Source organism: Oncorhynchus masou, chromosome 5, assembly GCF_036934945.1.
Source record: "Oncorhynchus masou masou isolate Uvic2021 chromosome 5, UVic_Omas_1.1, whole genome shotgun sequence".
NCBI classification, from domain to species: Eukaryota; Metazoa; Chordata; class Actinopteri; order Salmoniformes; family Salmonidae; genus Oncorhynchus; species Oncorhynchus masou.
The window spans coordinates 64,220,778-64,240,323 of record NC_088216.1 but is presented as its reverse complement, the minus strand read 5'-3'; positions in this window follow the sequence as shown (position 1 = coordinate 64,240,323).

The window sequence follows — 19,546 nt, the reverse complement described above, 5'->3', positions numbered from 1 at the left end:
AAATCTAAGAATAGCAACACACATGCCTCAGTCTTTGGGAGGAAGACTTAGTGATGAGCATCCAAGCATTCAGTTGGCTAACTGCATATCCATTGCACTAAAACAGACAGTATTTTGTCTGCTTCTAGACATAGGGAATGGTAATTACACAGAATAGCAACTCGACCCTTTCACCCCATCAAAAATAAATTAGGGATTAGCTTTAAATTCCACCTGTGTGGAAGTCACATGTAGCACAGTAAAAGAGATGCACTGTGAACTATAGAACAAGAGGGCATGGAACATTGCCTTTAAATGTAAATCACTCTGTAAAGCTGAACTTTAGATCAAAACAAATCAAATTTTACTTGTCACATGCACCAAAACAATAGGCCTTTCCGTGAAATGTTTACTTACAAGCCCTTAACCAACAATACAGTTCAATAAATAAATAAACTGAAGTTAAAAAAAATAGATTCAATCAATAAATAACACAACAAATGTACATAACAACAACGAGGCTATATACAGTACTGGTACCAAGTCAATGTGCGTGGGCACAGGTTAGTCGAGGTAATCTGTAAAGTGAATATGCATAGATAACAAACAGCGAGTAGCAGCAGTGTAAAAAGAAAGGGGGGGAGGGGGTTAATTTCAATAGTCCAGGTGGCCATTTGATTAGTTGTTCAGCAGTCTTATGGCTTGGGGGAAGACGTTTTTAAGGAGCCTTTTGGTCCTGGGCTTGGCACGCCGGTACCGCTGGCCGTGTGGTAGCAGAGAGAACCGTCTATAACTTGGGTGACTGGAGTCTTTGACAATTTCTTGGGCCTTCCTCTGACACAGATTGAATAGAGCCCTTAATGAGGTCAATTTATTACCCATTATTGAAATTCCTATCACACTCCTTTATACAAAATACCACCAAGACACTGATAAGTAAGTGATATTAAGCCCCATTTACAGGTGTCTTTTGTCCTGATCTTGTCCACATTATCATTGTGCCCATACTTTTAGAACAGGTGTAGATGATTAAAAGGCGTATTGTGATCTGATTGTGATATGATCTTATAAGTGTAAACAGACAAGATCAGGATAAGATAAGGACAATATCAGGATAAAGGACGCATGTTAGTACCAGGTATAAATGAGCCTTCTGTCTGTAGTTAAGGCCATCTAAAGTTAACAAGGTGAGTGAAGGGAGCAAAGTGACTCCTTAGTGTTTTGTCTTGAGGCAGTTGTTATATAACATAAACCTTTATTTGAGGGCTTTAACCCCATTAAACCGTTGATTAATTGCATAGTCCTGAAAAGTCATTTGTTGTGAAAAACTATGATATCATATAAAGTACCCAACAAGATACATCAAGCTGAACAGTGAACACACTGTTATAGTGACATACTATAAATATATATAGGTTTCCGTATGGCCTACTTAAACTTTGAAGAGACATTGCGTTGAGCCAGCAATAAATTGCAAAGTCAATATGAACTATATAAGCAATATGAGGTTGGAGATGACTTGGAGCCAGAGTATATTTGTCAGTTTCTCCGCTTCAATCACTGGACCGCCCCTTCTGTTTACCCAAGAGCCCTCCCTCTCTCTCTCTCTCTCTCTCTCTCTCTCTCTCTTGCTCTCGCTCTCTTTCTCCTCCCCTCTCTCTCTCTCTCTCCCTCTCTCTCTCTCCCTCTTTCTCTCCCTCTCTCTCTCTCCCTCTCCCTCTCTCTCTCCCTCTCTCTCTCCCTCTCCCTCTCTCTCTCCCTCTCTCTCTCTCACTCTCCCTCTCTCTCTCTCTCTCCCTCTCCCCCCTCTCTCTCCTCTCTCTCTCTCTCCATCTCCCTCTCTCTCTCTCCCTCTCTCTCTCTCTCTCTCTCTCTCTCTCTCTCTCTCTCTCCCTCTCCCTGTATGAATTCTAATTAATTGACATGTGTATCCCTCTAGCCCCTCTGAAGCAAACCTTCACTGTTTGTCTGGACTCCAGCCCTGGGATACACTCACAATGAGGTGAAGAGAGAACAGTTACCTGGAAAAGGTCAGCCGTGTTTGTACTACTTCACCGAATCCACATGAGTCAAGTGCAATTAATGCTTTGTAATTTGGGCCTGGAAAGGGAAGTACTGTAGGGGGTGGACACAAGGGTCTAGAATAATGGACCGAAGCGAGCCACCAAAGGACAACAGGATTTTGTTTGAGAAGACCACTGTCTGCGTAGCTATAAAAAATAGGTTATGATGCCACAATCAATAAGTGATTTACATAAAGAATCAATTCAAGTGAAATTATGTATTCGTGTTGTTTTTATCAACCAATTCGGCTTATGCTTTCCATGCAGGTTAAACATGACTTCAATAACATTACAGTATTAAACATGGTCAATCTTTATTTGCATCTGTATCTCTCCATAAATCTGCCCTGTGCTGATGGAGCTTATAGTGGTGGTGTAGGGGAGGGGCTCCAGCCTATAAAGGGGGTGTAGTCGAGGGGCTCCAGCCTATAAAGGTGGTGTAGGGGAGGGGCTCCACCCTATAAAGGAGGTGTAGGGGTGGGTGTAGATGGGGTGTAGGGGAGGGGCTCCAGCCTATAAAGGTGGTGTAGGGGAGGGGCTCCAGCCTATAAAGGAGGGGTAGGGGTGGGTGTAGATGGGGTGTAGGGGAGGGGCTCCAGCCTATAAAGGTGGTGCAGGGGAGGGTGTAGATGGGGGTGTAGTGGAGGGGCTCCAGCCTATAAAGGGGGTGTAGGGGAGGGGCTCCAGTCTATAAAGGGGGTGTAGGGGAGGGGCTCCAGTCTATAAAGGGGGTGTAGGGTAGGGACTCCAGCCTATAAAGGGGGTGCAGGGGAGGGGCTCCAGCCTATAAAGGGGGTGTAGGGGAGGGGCTCCAGCCTATAAAGGGGGTGCAGGGGAGGGTGTAGATGGGGTGTAGGGGAGGGTCTCCAGCCTATAAAGGGGGTGTAGGGGAGGGTCTCCAGCCTATAAAGGAGGTGTAGGGGAGGGGCTCCAGCCTATAAAGGGTGTGCAGGGGATGGTGTAGATGGGGTGTAGGGGAGGGGCTCCAGCCTATAAAGGGGGTGTAGGGGAGGTGCTCCAGTCTATAAAGGGGGTGTAGGGTAGGGACTCCAGCCTATAAAGGGGGTGCAGGGGAGGGGCTCCAGCCTATAAAGGGCGTGTAGGGTAGGGACTCCAGCCTATAAAGGGGGTGCAGGGGAGGGGCTCCAGCTTATAAAGGGGGTGTAGGGGAGGGGCTCCAGACTATAACGGGGGTGCAGGGGAGGGGCTCCAGCCTATAAAGGGGGTGCAGGGGAGGGAGTAGATGGGGTGTAGGGGAGGGTCTCCAGCCTATAAAGGGGGTGCAGGGGAGGGGCTCCAGCCTATAAAGGGGGTGTAGGGGAGGGGCTCCAGACTATAACGGGGGTGTAGGGGAGGGGCTCCAGCCTATAAAAGGGGTGTAGGGGAGGTGCTCCAGCCTATAAAGGGGGTGCAGGGGAGGGTGTAGATGGGGTGTAGGGGAGGGGCTCCAGCCTATAAAGGGGGTGTAGGGGAGGGGCTCCAGTCTATAAAGGGGGTGTAGGGTAGGGACTCCAGCCTATAAAGGGGGTGCAGGGGAGGGGCTCCAGCCTATAAAGGGGGTGGAGGGTAGGGACTCCAGCCTATAAAGGCGGTGCAGGGGAGGGGCTCCAGCCTATAAAGGGGGTGTAGGGGAGGGGCTCCAGACTATAACAGGGGTGCAGGGGAGGGGCTCCAGCCTATAAAGGGGGTGCAGGGGAGGGTGTAGATGGGGTGTAGGGGAGGGGCTCCAGCCTATAAAGGGGGTGTATGGGAGGTGCTCCAGCCTATAAAGGGGGTGCAGGGGAGGGTGTAGATGGGGTGTAGGGGAGGGTCTCCAGCCTATAAAGGGGGTGTAGGGGAGGGGCTCCAGCCTATAAAGGGGGTGTAGGGGAGTGGCTCCAGAGGTCCAAATGTGGAGGGTTGAAGCAGATGGTAGTCTCCATCACCATGACCACAGGCATGGCTGGGATTGGCAGGAGGGAGTGCCAACACAAGACTGGTTGGGGGGGGTGGTGATTATTTACCAACTGTGTAGACTTTTCCCTGAAAAACTGTAATATTACAGTGTTGAAAGCATTTCTGTGTTTCCAGAAATGAGCAATGTGACAACAAAGCGATGGCAGCAACTCATCCTGCTGTTTCCTACTATCTCATTCAGGGATAATATGATTCACTAACTTCAGCTGCCAATGTATTATGAGAATGTTATGAGGTGGATTTTGACTTTCTGTATGATTTATTATATAGTTGTAGGACTTGTATGGTTGTTAGAATTAGCATATATACATCCAGAGCTATCAGAGAGGAGGGAAACCGCAATCTTTGGGAAGTTTAACATTCAGACCTTGGCGAGAGGGACATAGAGAACAATACTTCCCCTAATTATTCTGTCAGGGGGGTCATTTCAGTTTAGAGCCAATAATGAGACTAATTCCAAGGTAATAATGTGAGAGACAGAGACACTGGATGTGTGTTCAGTATCCCCAGCCAGCTGCCCTTAGGCAGACAGGACAAGTTGTCCTTTCGGAAGGAGACAGCACAATAGTTATCTTTTCTGACTGGCTGTGAAATCAGAATTGACAATATTCTGTGCTGCTATTGGTTGTTTTGTTCAGATGTCCACTTCCATACCACTCCCCACCATCAATCCTAAATTATCTGAATCTATCAGATTATATTTAAATTTTTAATCTTCATATTTTGCACAGATGGATAGTTTGCGTGCTCCAACGGTAAAGTTGTGAGACACTGAATGTTTTAGAGAGCATAAAGAGTCCATTAAGAGGTCATGTTTCAAGAAGGTCAAAAGAGGCAGAAGTGAGAAATAACCGGATCTACACAGTGTTTCTCTCTCTGTCTCCCTCTCACACATTCTTTCTATCTCCCTCTTTCTCCCTTCCTACCTCGTCATTGGCTTTTAGCATGTCATGCCCTCCTTTCAGATGGTATTTGTGCCGACATATTCAATTATTCATTAATGTATTTACAGATGCTGTATCTTAATTGGATCATCCTGTCGTTCTAGGAAACAGCAGGAAATGCAAACTTGTAGTGTATTCAAGGTTTAAAAAGGCTTCTAAAAGTTTGTAATTTCCACTTAAATATTTTTGACTTGATTTGCCCAAACAAAAAATGTATCAACCCCTAAAGAAAACCCATTAATTATAATCCACATAACAATTCACATGTCCTGTTGCTGCAGGATTATTTTCCTGCTTTGTGAAACTACCTCAAATTAAGATACAGCACCTTTAGGAAGGGCGTCACACTGTGGCACACAGTCTCTGGCACTGGTCCTACTCTGTTCTCTGTCAACAGTAACAGAGCAACTTGGTTCCCGGACTGTCCTCTCAAATCAGAGAATAATGCAGAATGGCACATCCCCTGTGAGTGCATGGGCTAATCCCCCCCCCCCCACAAAAAATGCATAACGTCAAGATGTCTTGATTTGTGACGAGAATGGGAAAGGTAGCGTAATAATTTCAAAGTGACCATGTTGAAGCTCATAGATAGGTCTGTGTGCAAATACAGATTAATCAATGTAGTTTAAGCCATCACAATGTTGCAATGTCATTGAGTAGTGGCCATTAGGTTATGTTAGGTTATGTAAATGTTGAGCTCTCATGTTTATTGAATACAACATAGGAATGAAACAGTGCAAAGGCAAAGATTGTTACTCACAACCATAGACATACCTGTAAATGATATGGCTGTCTACGGTTCAGAGAAAGACTCTTTTAGGTAGCATTTCTATAGATCTCTCTTACTGTATGTGAGTATACTACACTAGTTGTCAGAGTTTGTTCAATCTAAAGCATGTGTGCAGCAGAGCCATATAAGCAAGGCACTGACTGACTCAACTGAATTGGTTGTCACATCACATCATAATAAGGATATGACAAGCTATGAGTCTACATTTCGCAAGACAGGACTTTGTTTTGATATGGCAAAGTGGATAATGCATAAAAAGACGATTTACTACAGAAATGTATGTCATCCCCAAACTGTTTTACTCCCCTGACTTTACTAGTGTGTTGGCTGAGAGTTTGGGGAAAAAGAGGGAGGGTATGACATGGTGGGTGTGGATCCCGATTGAAACATCAATAACAGACGTGTGTTATTATTGGTGTGAAAAGTTGAGGGAACAGTTTTTTATTTGTTCACTGATGGATACCTCCTAGTGAAGGTCAAGTCTCAGTCATAAGTACCAATCTCAGACATGCAAAGTCCATGTGTAAAATATATCAAATACTTACATGTCAGAGTAATATATTATGTTCAGACAATCATCTACCATAAGTGAATCATGCTTATGTGAGAATTTAGATATTATCATTATGTAAATATTGCATAAACATAATCTGCAGCATGTGTTTATAGGCTATGACATGACATTTATTATGATGACATTGAGAAATGAAATGTGATTAGTAATCATACCACATTTAGAGTGCCATCTCTTTGCAGTTTTGCACAACAGAGGTGATTTACAGTAGCAGGTAGTAGATTGCCATCTAGTGATCTAGTACTAGGACTGCACTACACTACTCTGAAGCTACTAAGCTAAAACAACGATACAGGTATCCTAGATGTATACCAAATTAGGAACATGATTTTGAAATTATGTCAACTATACCATCACGTTACTTGAAAAATATAGTCAACTAGTAGTTATATAGATGAAGTATACTCCCCAACACTGATGCACTGCAAAATGGAGAATTAAATGCCCAACCAAATTATACTCAATTATGAAAGCATGTTTGCTTCTTGATTCATGTAGATAATAATTGCCATGTTGTATAAGAGAATTTCCATTAGACATAAGGGGTTAGCTTTAGCCTGGAGCTTGGTTGTTAAAAGGCAGTGTTCATTTCCACCACTGGAGGGCACTGTGGCATTGAAGGAATGGCATATGGTGAATTGTAATGTTTCAGTACTTGTGTTTACAGAATGATCATAGAACAATTACAGCTCCAGGTTTGGATTCAGTCCCTCCAAAGGAATACACACAATTTCAAATATAATGTGTATGTAAAAGCAGAATAGGCAAGTTCGCATGAAAATCCATGTTTTATCTATCAATTAGAATGTGGAGACAAACTAGTTTAGCAGACTTAAAAGAAATGCCTGAGCAGCGTACCCACTTCCGATTTCAGGGTAAAAGGAAGCTAGGTTGAAGATACTGTATCCTTGAAAACCGGATGTTTCTGATTTACTCCGCCCCATTGAGGGTGGTGGAGACTTGGCTTGCCTTTGTCCTCCTGAGTCCTCATGTTTCTCCCATTTACCCTCTAATGACACAATGAAGGAAATTGTTACAGGCTTCCAGTGATGTGTATAATGGGACTCTTTGACCTGGCTGAGAGATTCATCTGAGATTAAAGTATTATCCACTCCACCAACACACACTAGATAATTTAATGTGTATTCTCTGATTATAGTACCAACATGGTCTATACTTTTGTCACTATCTAGGAAAAATAGCAATCCTACCACAATTTACTATTATGATGCAGCCATTTTGTGCAGTCCAGTTAATGACACGTCTTGTCAGGTCGCTGACACTTGTAATGCAACTCAAACAGTTGTGCCTCTACCATCATACCACAAGAGGGAGCAAAAAACACATTTTCCCATTTCTTGTGTCAGTTGCGCAGCAGACGTTTGATCCATTGTAAATTGTTTAGTCAAAAAATAATCTCTCATGGATTGACTATGTAAACATAAATGGTATAGAGCATAAAACAAAAGTACGCAATATTTATGTTTTAGTTCAAGCTAGATTAGTAAAAAAATTATGCTGACAACTACAGTATGTTGAAAACTGTGTTTTTTTATGTACATTTCTAGAATTCCTTGATGACGTAAATTTTAACAATAGGCTATCAAGTAGAGAGAGTCATCGAAAATTAGATCTTTTTTTGCTCTTACAGGAAAAACCTTTATTCCGTATGTGTTTCCAATACAATACAGCCATCTATTTAATTTTGTGAGAAATTCACTTATTTCCTTCAAACACACCATGTTCTCCCTGCTTTTTGAAGGGGAAAAATAAAACTTCCAGACAAGAAATTGGTCTCCCATCTTACAATTCCTTATTTTGTGCCAAGCTCCACTCCTATTCCCCAGGCGCTCTCTTTTGATGACTTCTGTAACCGTAATAGCCTTGGTTTCATGCATGTTAACATTAGAAGCCTCCTCCCTAAGTTTATTTTATTCACTGCTTTAGCACACTCTGCCAACCTGGATGTTCTAGCTGTGTCTGAATCCTGGCTTAGGAAGACCACCAAAAATGCTTAACACCCCAGCCATCCTACAATCTAAGCTTGATGCCCTCAATCTCACACAAATGATCAATTAACCTACCAGGTACCTCCCCAAAGCCGTAAACACGGGCACCCTCATAGATGTCATCCTAACCAACATGCCCTCTAAATACTCCTCTGCTGTCTTCAACCAAGATCTCAGCGATCACTGTCTCATTGCCTACATCCGTAATGGGTCAGCGGTCAAACAACCTCCACTCATCACTGTCAAACGCTCCCTGAAACACTTCAGCGAGCAGCCCTTTCTAATCGACCTGGCCTGGGTATCCTGGAAGGATATTGATCTCATCCCGTCAGTAGAGGATGCCTGGTTATTTTTTTCAAATGCCTTCCTCACCATCTTAAATAAGCATGCCCCATTCAAGAAATTTAGAACCAGGAACAGATATAGCCCTTGGTTCTCCCCAGACCTGACTGCCCTTAACCAACACAAAAACAGCCTATGGCGTTCTGTATAAGCATCAAACATCCCCCGTGATATGCAGCTTTTCAGGGAAGCTGGAAACCATTATGCACAGGCAGTTAGAAAAGCCATGGCTAGCTTTTTCAAGCAGAAATTTGCTTCCTGCAACAATAACTCCAAAAAGTTCTGGGACACTGTAAAGTGCATGGAGAATAAGAACACCTTCTCCCAGTTGCCCACTGCACTGAAGATAGGAAACACTGTTACCACTGATAATTCCACTATAATTGAGAATTTCAATAAGCATTTTTCTACGGCTGGCCATGCTACCCCTACCCCAGTCAACAGCACTGCACCCCCCACAGCAACTCGCCCAAGCCTTCCCCATTTCTCCTTCTCCCAAATCCAGTCAGCTGATGTTCTGAAAGAGCTGCAAAACCTGGACCCCTACAAATCAGCCGGGCTAGACAATCTGGACCCTTTCTTTCTAAATTTATCTGCCAAAATTGTTGCCACCCCTATTACTAGCCTGTTCAACCTCTCTTTCGTGTCGTCTGAGATTCCCAAAGATTGGAAAGCAGCTGCGGTCATCCCCCTCTTCAAAGGGGGGGACACTCTTGACCAAAACTGCTACAGACCTATATCTATCCTACCCAGCTTTTCAAAGGTCTTCGAAAGCAAAGTCAACAAACAGATTACCGACCATTTTGAATCTCACCATACCCTCTCTGCTATGCAATCTGGTTTCAGAGCTGGTCATGGGTGCACCTCAGCCACGCTCAAGGTCCTAAACAATATTTTAACCGCCATCGATAAGACACATTACTGTGCAGCCGTATTCATTGATCTGGCCAAGGCTTTCGACTCTGTCAATCACCACATCCTCATTGGCAGACTCGGCAGCCTTGGTTTCTCAAATGATTGCCTCGCCTGGTTCACCAACTACTTCTCTGATAGAGTTCAGTGTGTCAAATCGGAGGGTCTGTTGACCGGACCTCTGGCAGTCTCTATGGGGGTGCCACAGGGTTCAGTTCTTGGACCGACTCTCTTCTCTGTATACATCAATGATGTCGCTCTTGCTGCTGGTGAGTCTCTGATCCACCTCTACGCAGACAACACCATTCTGTATACTTCTGGCCCTTCTTTGGACACTGTGTTAACCTCTTGATGCTCTGGGGGCGCTATTTCATTTTTGGATGAAAAACGTTCCCGTTTTAAACAAGATATTTTGTCACAAAAAGATGCTCGACTATGCATATAATTGATAGCTTTCGAAAGAAAACACTCTGACGTGTCCAGAACTACCAAGATATTTTCTGTGCGTGCCCTAGAACGTGAGCTTCAGGCAAAACCAAGATGAGACGGCATCCAGGAAATGAGCAGGATTTTTGAGGCTCTGTTTTCCATTGTCTCCTTATATGACTGTGAATGCGAGAGGAGTAAGTCTGCCCTTTCTGTCGTTTCCCCAAGGTGTCTGCAGCATTGTGACGTATTTGTAGGCAGATCATTGGAAGATTGACCATAAGAGACCACATTTACCAGGTGTCCGCCCGGTGTCCTGCGCCGAAATTGGTGCGCAAAAGTCAGCTGCAAGTATTTTTCCATGGAATTTAGAGAAGAATGCAAGCTTCCACGAACGATATATCAATGAAGAGATATGTGAAAAAACACCTTGAGGATTGATTCCAAACAACGTTTGCCATGTTTCGGTCGATATTATGTAGTTAATTCGGAAAAAGTTTGACGTTGTAGGTGACTGAATTTTCGGTTCGTTTCGGTAGCCAGATGCGATGTACAAAACGGAACGATTTCTCCTACACACAGACGCTTTCAGGAAAAACTGCGCATTTGGTATGTAACTGAGAGTCTCCTCATTGAAAACATCAGAAGCTCTTCAAAGGTAAATGATTTTATTTATTTGGTTATCTGGTTTTTGTGAAAATGTTGCGTGCTAAATGCTACTCAAAATGCTAAGCTAGCTTTGCATACTCTTACACAAATTAGTCAATTTCTATGGTTCAAAAGCATATTTTGAAAATCTGAGATGACAGTGTTGTTAAGAAAAGGCTAAGCTTGAGAGCAGGCGCATTATTTTCATTTTATTTGCGATTTTCAGAAATCGTTAACGTTGCGTTATGCTAATGAGCCTGAGGCTTTAGTCACGATCCCGGATCCGGGATGGGGAGTTTCAAGAGTTAACAACCCTCCAGGCATGCTTCAATGCCATACAACTCTCCTTTCGTGGCCTCCAATTGCTCTTAAATACAAGTAAAACTAAATGCATGCTCTTCAACTGATCGCTGCCTGCACCTGCCCGCCTGTCCAACATCACTACTCTGGACGGCTCTGACTTAGAATACGTGGACAACTACAAATACCTAGGTGTCTGGTTAGACTGTAAACTCTCCTTCCAGACCCACATCAAACATCTCCAATCCAAAGTTAAATCTAGAATTGGCTTCCTATTTCGCAACAAAGCATCCTTCTCTCATGCTGCCAAACATACCCTTGTAAAACTGACCATCCTACCTTTCCTCGACTTCGGCGATGTAATTTACAAAATAGCCTCCAATACCCTACTCAACAAATTGGATGCAGTCTATCACAGTGCCATCCGTTTTGTCACCAAAGCCCCATATACTACCCACCATTGCGACCTGTACGCTCTCGTTGGCTGGCCCTCGCTTCATACTCGTCGCCAAACCCACTGGCTCCATGTCATCTACAAGACCCTGCTAGGTAAAGACCCCCTTATCTCAGCTCGCTGGTCACCATAGCATCACCCACCTGTAGCACGCGCTCCAGCAGGTATATCTCTCTGGTCACCCCCAAAGCCAATTCTTTCTTTGGCCGCCTCTCCTTCCAGTTCTCTGCTGCCAATGACTGGAACGAACTACAAAAATCTCTGAAACTGGAAACACTTATCTCCCTCACTAACTTTAAGCACCAGCTGTCAGAGCAGCTCACAGATTACTGCACCTGTACATAGCCTACCTATAATTTAGGCCAAACAACTACCTCTTTCCCTACTGTATTTATTTTATTTTATTTATTTATTTATTTATTTTGCTCCTTTGCAACCCATTATTTTTATTTCTACTTTGCACATTCTTCCACTGCAAATCTACCATTCCAGTGTTTATTTACTTTGCCACCATGGCCTTTTTTTGCCTTTACTTCCCTTATCTCACCTCATTTGCTCACATCGTATATAGACTTGTTTATACTGTATTATTGACTGTATGTTTGTTTTATTCCATGTGTAACTCTGTGTCGTTGTATGTGTCGAACAGCTTTGCTTTATCTTGGCCAGGTCACAATTGTAAATGAGAACTTGTTCTCAACTTGCCTACCTGGTTAAATAAAGGTGAAATAAAAATAAATAAAACATTTAGAAATCCAATTTTCAGGAAGGAATTTTAAGATCTATAAATCAATCTAGCTTCCTCACTAATTTTATAAATGAGGAAGACTAAGGTGAGGATGCCTAGGGTCATGGACTCTATTCTATCTAATTGATGTGAAAAGGCCAGCCCATCCCAGCCCACTGCTCCACTTTGCCAACTGCTGCTTGCTCGCATCCAACCAGCCTCTCAGTCTCTGGGCTTATGGCTTCTTGGCCTAAATAGAAAAGTATGCTACTTTATTTGCTTGTCTGCTATGGGGATTGTAACACTCAGTACTGCACTGCAGTTTAGATTCTCCAGCTATTCCCAGGTTTCTCCCAGTTTTACTTGCGTTTACACCGATAAGTCATGAGTGAGGAAAGGGGAAACTGCTACAATCCTTAGATACTACTAATGAAACAAAGACAGCATTGATCAACTTTTACAATACCTCCTAATCCACTTGTGGCATGTTTATGAATTGTGTGTATTACCATTCCAGTTCCTTTATAATGCCCCTATAACAACACTATGTTTTACTGTTTTGATGAATCCATATATCTTGCATCACCTGTGTTAGCAAGACTAAAACTACTCCATGCTGCATCACTTATTTGAGATCTATGGTAAACAGCTGGAATGGACTAACACCTCGTTCCTCAAACCTCACTATTTAACATCCAGCTATCTCTCTCCCTCTCTTCTCTCCCCTTTCTTGCATGTACACATGCAGGCATACAAGCATGCACAGACACACACTCCACATCACAGGACGGTGGTGGCACCTTAATTGGGGAGGACGGGCTCGTGGTAATGGCTGGAGACGAATAGGTGGAATGGTATCAAATACATCAAACACATGGTTTCCATGTGTTTGATGTGATGCCATTCCATTTGCTCTGTTCCAGCCATTATTATGGTCCGTCCTCCCTTCAGCAGCCTCCACTGCTCCACATGCACTCACAATCCCCTCACCATCAGGATGTGGGGGTAAGGAAGTGGAGTGGAGGGGCTATAAACTTGAAAGGGCTCTCGTCTTCCTAAGAGAGGAGTAAAGAGAGCTAACTAGGTGACATGGAGTGGGGGTGTGGGGGGTGGTGGTGGTGGAGGTGGAGGAGGGGGTTCGATTCTACTCTAGAAAATGTACTGGCCTAGTTGGAAAAACAAGCCAAAAAAAGAGAAGAGCAAGAAAACATAGGGGTGAGAGGAACTGGAGCTGTGGCCTGAGGATGAACCCAATGGGGACATTGCTTGGTGGGGTCATCCCAAGTTCACGTCTTTCCCTCGCTGACTCTGTGAGAGTGGAGGAGCTGTCCGAGGCTGAGGGGGCCTGCTCTTGACAGCCTCCAGCCCCGGCAGGGAGTCCCCCAGGGGCCCTGTAACACAAACCCATTTCCAGCAGGAGTCCTCTGGGCTGTGTGAGGGATGGGGGCTCACCCTGGGTAAGGGAGGGTCACGCTGGGGGTCAAGAGGGTGGGGAGCCACCACAACCAATAAATATCTGCTTGACACATAAGAGTCTGTTTCCAAAGCTCCCATTCCTGTCCCCCCTCAGTAAAGGTTCCAGTTACTCGCAATAGAAAAGCTGAAACTATCCTTATACAGGAGCCATATTGTACTGACATGGGAAAAGTAGGATGGGGGGGGTAAAGTTTATTTTGGCTGAAATTATTTGATAATACAGGAAATTAGTTTACCTTAGTTTACCCTCTTTTGTTCTCTATTGCTTCTATTTTCTGTTATTGACTGTACGTTTGTTTATGTGTAACTCTGTGTTGTTTTTGTTGCACGGCTTTGCTTTACCTTGGCCAGGTAGCAGTTGTAAATGAGAACTTGTTCTCAACTGGCCTACCTGGTTAAATAAAGGTGAAATTAAAAATGTTAAAAATCCTGAAAGCAAAGGACACAGGATGTTGCTGATGGGAGCTGTCCTCAGAGGAGACCCCTTTGAAGAACCCTTTTTGGTTTCAGGTAGAACCCTTTTGAGTCCCATGCAGAGCCCTTCAAACAGAGGGTTCTACATGAAGCCCAAAAGGGTTCTACCTGGAACCAAAAAGGGATTCTACCTGGAGTCGATAAGGGTTCTCCTATGGGGACAGCCCAAGAATCCTTTTGGAACCCTTTTTTCTAAGAGGGTAATATTGAAAGGGAATGACAGGTGGTGCAGGTGGAGACATGACTGTTACAGATGGACACAGAGACTCTAGAGGTCTTTGATTTAGACAAATGAGAGACAGTCTATCATTCGTCACTCACAGAACCAACAATGAGTCAGGGCCCAGAGGTAGCCAACTAATCAGGCAGTTTACACAGACAGCCCAGCATGTGTCCTTTGAGTGGATAAGTGGTCCCTCCCATTATGTTAAGAGTAAAGGCTCTACCAGGGGAGTGGGGAAAGGTTGTCAGGGAGTTAATGAGTTGAGCGATGGGCTGATCAGGGATCGGAGGGTTAAGCTATATGACAGGACACGTCACATATTGAAAGAGATTGAAGACTTGTAGATTTATGAAGTGTTTGTTAATCACCAATCACCTCATATGGCCACCAGGAGACACAATGGATTCTGGGCATACTGTCGGTAGAGAGTTGACAGGTTTTCCAACCTGCTTTTTCCCCCCGGCCAATTATAGTACTTTTCAACCATTATTGCACATTTTAAAAATGCTCTATGAATACATAAGATGTGTGGATATGGCAATATAATACTGCATAATAAAATGCTTCTCAGCAGTAACTTTTACAACTGCTGCCATTTGGTATCATTATTTTACCTTTATTTAACTAGGCAAATTCTTATTTACAATGACAGCCTAGGAATAGTGGGTTAACTGCCTTGTTCAGGGTCGGGGCAAACATTTTTACCTTGTCAGTTCTGGGAATCAATCTAGCAACCTTTTGGTTACTGGCTCAACGCTCTAACCTCTAGGCTACATGCCGCCCCGCCTCCCTGTTGCTTACATTAGCAGTGACTGAGACATTCAAAAATATGTTCATTCTGTAGAAAAAGAGCAGGTCTGAACACACAGGTCAGAGTCCCCATGCATGTTGATTGCTCAGGATAAGATGACGTTGCTTTTCTCTTGGTCAATGAGTCATAGGTAATTTCAACATCACAGCCCTTGGTTGTTTTGGTCCTAAAGGCTGGGAAATGTGGTTATACTGTCATTGTAGTCCATTTAAAGTAGTTTTTGTTGTTTTCCATAGTTTTGCTTCATAAGACTATGATCAGGTTAGGGGAGGGTTTGGCTGGGGTAGGCTGTCATTGTAAATAAGAATTTGTTCTTAACTGAATTGACTAGTTAAATAAAGGTTAAATAAATCAAATTAAATAAAGCATTAAAGCTCCAACCTGGGAAATAGAGCGTATATATCATCTGGGTCAGTTGTGTCCAGTTAAAATATGTGATTACATTGCATTGTAGAATACATTTGATCATATTGAAATGTCATCAAATGTTCTGTCTCTTTCAAACATCTATAGGTTGTAAAGTAGATTTGGAAAACTTTGGTTGATGCATAGAGAACAAAATATACACCACTGTATTCAGCAGTGTGACATGGCCTACACATGCTGAAGGAGTATGTCACGTTCTGACCTTAGTTCTTTTGTTATGTCTTTGTTTTAGTATGGTCAGGGCGTGAGTTGGGTGGGTTGTCTAAGTTCCTTTTTCTATGTGCTGTTTTTGTGTTTGGCCTGGTATGGTTCTCAATCAGAGGCAGGTGTCGTTAGTTGTCTCTGATTGAGAATCATACTTAGGTAGCCTTTTCCCACCTGTGTGGTGTGGGTGATTGTTTTCTGTCTATGTGTATGTCACCAGACAGGACTGTTTTGTTTCGTGTTATTCTCTGTGTACATTTTGTGCATGACTGTAGGTCACGGTTGTCCGTGTATGTGTGTATCTTCTGTACTGTTTAGTTCCCTGTGTTTTGGGGCATTTGTTTGGGTTGGCGTCGGTTTCACCTGTGTGGTGAATTAAAAGTATCGCTACCCTGAACTCTCTGTTTCCTGCGCCTGACTTCTTCCTCCACTACACCCCGGGCATTACAGAGTAGGGTTTACTGTAACAATAGTGAACATTGACTCTTTGCAGATAGGAGTTCAGTTTCTCTTATGAAATGCCTCTTGATATAAACACCTGGTATGAATGGGTGAGCCTATAAAGGTGGTGCCATTGAGATTCATATAGACAATGTCCAGGCAGCAGGAAGTTTCACATTCATCTGGTTCCAGTTTAGGCATATCTACTGTATATTACAGTAATTCTGTCCTTAGTATGCATCATAACAGCAATGCACATTTCTCAATATCAAAATACAGAATACAAACTTCAAGTCATTTTGTCTATGTCAGTAACATGAACTTGCTGAAACGTGTTTTATGAGTCTGAACTGTGTGGTTGAGTTATAACACAAGGTGGCTGGTATGTAAAGCAATTTGTTCTGCATTTGCATGTCTATAGGAGCCGTCTTCCTGAGGTGCCAACAGAGAGACTGTTCCTGTCTTGTTGACATGGTGGAGAGAGAAAAAGGGAAAAGAAAGGGAGTGAGGAACAGAACAGAGCACGGAGGTTTAGGCGTGAGGGAGGATAGAGAGGTGAAGGAGGGTGTTGAGGGAGCTGAAAGGGGGTGGGGAGTGGGAGGGAGAGGGAGAGGGGCGAGAAAAAAGGCTGTGCGTGAGGAGAGGACCTCCCTGTGAACTGTGCAGTCGCGAGCCGGGTCATCGGGGCGAGGTTGTTAGAGCGTGCCTGTAACAGTACACCCGAGGGTTCAGCCAGAGTTCACACACTCAATGTGCAGGATCCATGTCCCTCAGTCAGCGCTCCCCGGTCAACCAGCCCAACCAGCATTGCACACCAGCACATACACAGGAACACAGCAATACTGTACGTGCACTGCACCCAGCACACACTCACACAAACATGAGCTCAGCATAGACAGACAAACACAGATAAACATAGAAACCTTATAATCATTCTGGTTAACTTTGAAAAATTCAGTCTGAAATACAAACATGCATGTGTACATACTTATACACGTAAAAAATTGCCCCACATTGTCCCACAAATTATACAGATAACATGTTGCTAACATCTCAATGAATCACACAGATTGTCGCTGAGGGATGATACATGATAAATATAAAAAGGGCAGCATGATCTCATAAACTCTGCACACTAGACGGAACTGTTTGCAACAGGAAAAAGGAATTTCTTTGACACTATAATACTGTAAATTATATTTGTGTCTGTGGCCTGTAAAAACAGCCAAATGGTTTGAACTGCAAGAGAGATGGCACTAATTCTAGCCAGGATGGTTAAATAGGAAGGGCCAATAAGCCAGAATCCCCTCTGTGTGAGCGAGCTCTTTGTGGAAAACTGTCTGCTGAACTCCCGTTGAAGACTGGTTGGCCCACTGTCAAACCCAGAGCTTGACCTGGTGTTGAACCCAACTGTCAAACTGACAGTGTATTGTGGGTCTGTGCTGAGGGAGGAGGGGCTAGAGTGTGGCTAAGATGAGTACAGGAAGTTTTCATCATTATGAGTGCCTTTAAAAGTTGTGCTGCATAGTGATTTCATTTGGCTGTGCTCAATAGGCACAATCAGCAAAATATGTTTGCATTGTTGGAAAGGCATGATTTCAGGCCCAAACCTTTGGCAAACCATTGTTTTACAATAACTGCACTGTTGGTGTGAAATATCTTGGATATCCCATCTGTCTCAGAGGCCTATCCATCATATGATGACCTGCACATACTCTCCTCATTCTCAGGCGAGGGATAAGTCGTTCCTCTCCTCTGTCACAAGAGTATTTGACAAGCGGGCCCAGCTGTGGCTGTCAGGCGCCAGAGCACCGCGCCCTTGGAGCCTGAGGCAGACAAGGCCCAAAACCCAGAACAATTCAGCCTTTGTGAATCTACTGGAAACCATCAACTGCATCCAAATGACCGTAAGTTGCAGATACAAGCCAGATGTTGGAATTCCACGACTAAGTTCAATCCCAGTCCAGTCTGGCTCATCCCAGCCTGGCTCAGGCTCAGTAAAGAAATGTCAGTCAGAGTAGTTATGAAGCTATGGACACAAACTCATCCCACTGGCAAGTTAGATTGGGACAGGTCCACATGGGTGGAAATTCTTAATTTGCCATACAGTACAACTGGTTGATTACTGTCTCATAAAGAGTTGAGGATAATTTGTTTGTATTTGAGTGAATATCAAATCCAGATCAGATTGTTTCAACCTACTGTACACTCTTAGAAAAAAGGGTTCCAAAAGGGTTCTTCGGCTATTCCCATAGGAGAACCCTTTTTGGTTTCCGGTAGAACCCGTTTTGGTTCCATGTAGAAACCTCTGTGGAAAGTTTTTTTCTACATGGAAACCAAAAGGGTTCTACCTGAAACCAAAAAGCTTCTTCAAATGGTTCCCCTATGGGGACAGCCAAAGAGCCCTTTTAGATTCTAGATAGCACCTTTTTTTCTAAGAGTGTATATTACCGTGATGTGCATGTCACCTGTGCTCCCTCTCCGGCCTCTAGGTCACCAGGCTGTTCGTTATGGCGCACACCTGTCACCATCATTACGCGCATTATGACACACCTAGACACCATCACTTCCTTGATTGCCTGTCCTACATATGTCATTCCCTTTGTTTCCTTCCCCAGGCGTCATTGTTTATGTTTCTGTTCCATGTCTGTGTGCTGTTCGAGTTTCTTGTTTTGTATTATGTTGTGTTTATTTATTAAAACACTCACTCCCTGAACTTGCTTCCTGACTCTCAGCGCACATCGTTACAGTGCATCATTAATTTGGGCTTTATCCCTGTAAAAACTCTGTAGATCTGGGTGTATTATCTGACCTCAGAGACAACATTAAGATTTTTTATTTATTTTATTTTTATTTCACATTTATTTAACCAGGTAGACAAGTTGAGAACAAGTTCTCATTTACAATTACGACCTGGCCAAGATAAAGCAAAGCAGTTCGACACATACAACAACAAAGTGTTACACATGGAGTAAAACAAACATACAGTCAATAATACAGTAGAAAAGTAAGTCTATATACAATGTGAGCAAGTGAGGTGAGATAAGGGAAGTAAAGGCAAAAAAAGGCCATGGTGGCGAAGTAAACACAGCATTGCAAGTAAAACACTGGAATGGTAGATTTGCAGTGGAAGAATGTGCAAAGTAGAGATAGAAATAATGGGGTGCAAAGGAGCAAAATAAATAAGTAAATACAGTAGGGAAAGAGGTAGTTGTTTGGGCTAAATTTGAGATAGGCTATGTACAAGTGCAGTAATATGTGAGCTGCTCTGGCAGCTGGTTCATAAAGCTAGTGAGGGAGAAAAGGGTTTCCAGTTTTAGAGATTTTTTAGTTCGTTCCAGTCATTGGCAGCAGAAAACTGGAAGGA